This window comes from Chrysochloris asiatica, unplaced genomic scaffold (genome assembly GCF_000296735.1).
Source record: "Chrysochloris asiatica unplaced genomic scaffold, ChrAsi1.0 scaffold00302, whole genome shotgun sequence".
NCBI classification, from domain to species: domain Eukaryota; kingdom Metazoa; phylum Chordata; class Mammalia; order Afrosoricida; family Chrysochloridae; genus Chrysochloris; species Chrysochloris asiatica.
In genome coordinates, this window is record NW_006408820.1 from 649,062 (window position 1) to 653,878 (window position 4,817).

Below are 4,817 nucleotides of genomic sequence, written 5' to 3' on the forward strand. Positions count from 1 at the left end.
CTTGTTTGTTCCCTCCCCTAATGTAATTTTAAAAGAATCTTGATAGAACCATGTTTAAGCTCTCAGCTTCTAAGAAAAATGTGGGTTGTTTGAACCCATCAGCATCTCAGTGGAAGAAATATGCGGCAGTCTGTTTCTGTAATGATTTACAGACTTGGAAACCCTATGGGGCATTTCTACTCTGTCCCAAAGTGTCACTGTGAGCTGGAGCCAACAGCAACAGGTTTAATTTCTTGGTGGTCATTTTTCTCCTTTTCTTGTTATTAGAGACAGGAGAGTCAAAGTCAAACAAATCTCTCCTCTGCCTTCTAATAGCAGAATGAACATTGGAGGGTGACTCATCTGTTCCGATTCTCAGTTCCCTCCCATGTATAATGTTGACTATGACAACTATATTGGAAGATTTGGGATATAGAGACATGACACAAAGAGATGCTCATAAACAGCAAAATCAGTTACCATGGAGTCATTTCTGACCCCAATTATTGTTGTTGTAATGTGCCGTTGAGTCAGTTCCAACCCACAGTGACCCAGTATAGGGTTTCAGTGTTGTTGTTGTTACGTACCGTGGAGTCGGTTCCGACCCTGTACAGGGTTTCCGAGGCTGTAAATCTTTATAGGAGCAGAAAGCTTCCTCTTTCTCCCACGGAACAGCTGAGGTTCACAGCCCGATTCGTAACCACTATGCTACCAGAGCTCCTTAGGGTTTCAGTGTAGCATTGCACTATTAGAGTTAATGATGGGTGTTTGTTTGGAAGTAGATTGCCAGGCTTTTCTTCCAAGGAACTATGAGTTGGAATCCACTCCAATGCAAGTGGTTTATGTTTTGTCTTGTTTTTCATAGGTTGTGCTCTTGGGATTTGGAATGGTCTCAATGGCAATGGGTTCCTTTGTCTTCTTATGATTCTGGCCAAATCAGCTTTGTTGATCGAGAGGATTCCATCCATCATGCCCAACTTTGGCAGGGTATAGAAGAAAAGGAGATGCTCCGAGGTCTACATAAGTGAGGTAAGGACAGCCTAGCGCAGCAGAGACTGTGTGCTGAGATTTAGGCTGAGCAGGGTTGTGGGGACTGGAAGCCTAGGACCTCGGAGGGCTAGTCACTAAAACCCTTGACAGTGTCCAGTTCTTTCCACTGGTGTAGCTGCTATGGTTTTAAAAGATGTAGCCAAGAATAATGGTTCTGAGGTGAGGTTAGCTTTCCAGGTCATTGGTAAGCATTCAAGATCTCTGCTTTCTTTAGAACATTTTCATGGGAGGGAGATTTCTCGGTGAAACAATGTGTGTCTTTTCTTTTCGAGGTCAGCTTCCCAAAAACTGCTGTTCCCAGTTGTCTCAGTGTCATTGAATTACCTTAATTAGAATTTGCTCCACTTTTCTTAATATATACTATTCTTTCTTCCTTCCTTCTTTCTTCCCTTCCTCCTTCCCTCTCTTTCTTTCTTTCTTCCCTTCCTCCTTCCCTCTCTTTCTTTCTTTCTTTCTCTCTCTCTCTCTCTCTCTCTCTCTCTCTTCCTCTCTTCCTCTCTTCCTCTCTTCCTTCCTTCCTTTCTTTCTTTCTTTTTACTACTAGTGAAAAAGGAGCTGCTTTGGGGGTAAGCATTAGTCAGCTAACTGCAAGGTCAGTGGTTCAAACCTACAAACCACTCCATGAGAGAAAGATGAAGCTGTATGCTCCTATGAAGATTCACAGTCTCAGAACCCCTAAAGATCTGTCCTACTCTGCTCTATAGGATTTCTATGAATCAGAATCCACTGGACAGCAGTGGGTGGGTTACTAGTTAAAAACTGGGAGCTATTTAAAGACTTCCCAGTAACTTACAACTGAGGAAAACTACCAGGACAAAGGGATAATTTAAAATTTTTTATTTTAGTCCTCAATCTGGGCTCACATCCAAAAGTGCATTAGTAGAAAAAAAGTTCCCGTTATGGAAAGTTTCTGGTCCCAATCCTGGGCTCTATTTGGGGCCTTGTGGCCTGGCCCTGAGAAAGCACACTCCCTGACACACGCTGTGGTAATCTGGTCCCCTTCACGCCCACTGGCAGATGCAGGGATCCAAATTTGTGCCCCACTTTCAGTACGAGCTCAGATTTCATGGTCTACTTTCTTTGTACCTTTTCTTCCCCCCTCTGGTGGCCTTTTATTCTCCAAATTTATTTTTTCTTACTTTCTTTTTTTTAAAGAATATTATAGGTCAACTTTTATTTATTAACAGTAAAACCCATGAAAGCCAGAAACTGTGTAAGACGGAAACCCGTCAGAGAAGGAAAACTCAAATGCTTCTCACTAAGTGACTTAAAAAAAAAAGTGGTCAGACTGTGCCCTGTCAAAGTGGAAAACTTGTGAGACCTGGAAAATTAAGACAGTCTGTGGAGGACCAACTCACATAGGTTTCCCTGTCTTTTACCCTTGCATCCTATGAGCTGGCTAGCTCTTTTCCATTTTAGCTACCACCCAAACCTGTGGTGAACTCCATCTAAATTATGTGATCTTGTTGAAGTGTTTGTATGTTTATGTATCGCTATTAGAGTTTTTTAGTTTAGATGTTTTCTCTTTTTTTGAACAAGAGGAAAGATAAACACAACAAAGCACTACAAATAAGTAGTCTTTTTTGTCAGAATATATAAAACAGAGTCATTGCTCTGCTAACAATATCCAGTCCTTTGTTCTGTGAGAGGACACCACCTACAATCAGGCTTCAAGCTGCTTGATTACAGCTGAGAATTTGCATTTCTGTCCCGGATATACTGAATCAGAATCTACATTTTAACAAGATCCCTAGATTTTATGTATCTTATTGTGGATAAGAATCCACCACGGAGGATCTACAGCAGGAGAAAGATGAGGCTGCTTGTTCCTGTAAACATGCACAGCTTCGGAAACCTGAAGAAGCCATCCTATTCTGTCTAATAGGGTAGCTTTGAGTCAGAATCCAGGAGATGACAGTAAGTTTGGGGTTCACAAGATCCTATTAGGATCACCTGGTGTCCTGTTGTGGCACTGTGAGTTAACGTGCTAGACTACAAAGTCAGTTTAAAATGCAAAGTTGGTGGTTCAAGCTCACCAGTCCCCCCTCGGAAACCCTCTACAGGGTCACTATGGGTCAGAATTGTCTCAAGAGCACTTAACAACAACAGCAATAACAATTAGAATCACCTGGGTTGTTGTTGTTGTTAAGTGCCATTGAGTCTGTTCCCACCCATGGTGACCCTGAACAGAGTTTCCGAGGCTGTAAATCTTTACGGGAGCAGAAAGCCTCATCTTTCTCCTGTGGAGCAGCTGGTAGTTTCGAACTGCTGACCTTGAGGTTCACAGCCCAATTCATAACCACTATGCTATCATCTGGGAATCTTGCTAAAATGTAGATTCTGATTCAATCTATCTGGAGTAGAAATGCAAATTCTCAGTAGGGGTTGAACTAGAATGAACTGGTTCAAAGTCCTACCTGTTATAGGTGTTAAGTGGCATGGAGTCAGTTCCAACTCATAACTACCTTGTATAGGATTTCCAAGAAGCAGCTGGTGGGTTTGAACTGCAGACCTTGTGCTTTGGAGTTTAGTGCTAATCCTACAGTGCCACATCAGGAGTCCAAAAGCCTGCCTAGAATCCCTTAATATAATTTTAAAAAGAGAAAGAGAATACACACAATAAAACCAATCCATTGCCATCAAGTTGATTTCCTATTCATGGTGACTCTTGTGTATCAGGGTAGGACCCTCTTCCATAGGGTTTCAATGACTGATGAGTCATCAGGCTTATCTTCCAAGGTGCTTCTGGGTGGACTCAAACCTCCTGAGGTGTGCGTCTCTCAGGAATTCCTAATCTCACTTAGCCCCTTTCACCAAGCAACAGAATGATTTTTCATATATTATGGAAGTTTATCTTTACAAATATTCATATTGTAGCCAGGATTTGAAGATGTGGTCTTTTACTTATTTGCTAATTAAGCAAATTTTTATTGCACATATATGTACCAGAAACTTTTCTGACCACTGGGGCTGGATATCAAAGATATTAAAGTTGAACTCACTGAACTTCTATTCTAGAGGGGAGGCAGACAAAATGCCTAATGCAAGGGATGTGTATGAAAGAGAGAGAGAGAAATATGATGTCAAATAGAAGGGCACCACGTGGAGAGTAACTGAGGGCAAGGGGTAGTGAGTGACAATGGGGGGGTGGTCAAGGAGGGGACTCTGGAGCAGTGACCCCCAGGAGGTGGGGAGTGGGGTGAAGAGCAGGTTGCTGAGGACCTGAGCCCCAGGGAGCAGTGCTGAGTGACTCAGTTCCTAGCCCTCAGGTATCTTGTCAGCTCACCCGGAAAGACAAGGCCTGAGCAATTCTCTCCACCACTTGCCACCTTAAATGTCAAGATCCATTTTGTCTCTCAGACTTTCTTATTTTTAAGTAAAACACAAGCATTTGTACCAGTGTATTCTAAGGAGCTCTGGTAGCGTAGTGGTTACGAATCGGGCTGCGAACCTTAAGGTCAGCGGTTCGAAACTACCAGCCGCTCCGCGGGAGAAAGATGAGGCTTTCTACTCCCGTAAGGATTTACACCCTCGGAAACCCTGTACAGGGTCGCTATGGGTCGGAACCGACTCGATGGCACTTAACAACAACAACAACATTCTAAGGGTTACAGGCTAGCCCATCTGAGTGACTCTGAGGTAATTGTATGAGAAAATGATAGCCAGGAAGTGGAGAGCTGGGTTCTGGGCAGATTCTGACACTTGAGCAATGTGCTCTTGACCTCTTTGATCTCATTTCTAATTTGTGAAAAAGGAGGTCTGAGTCACTGATCTCCTAAGGTGCATTT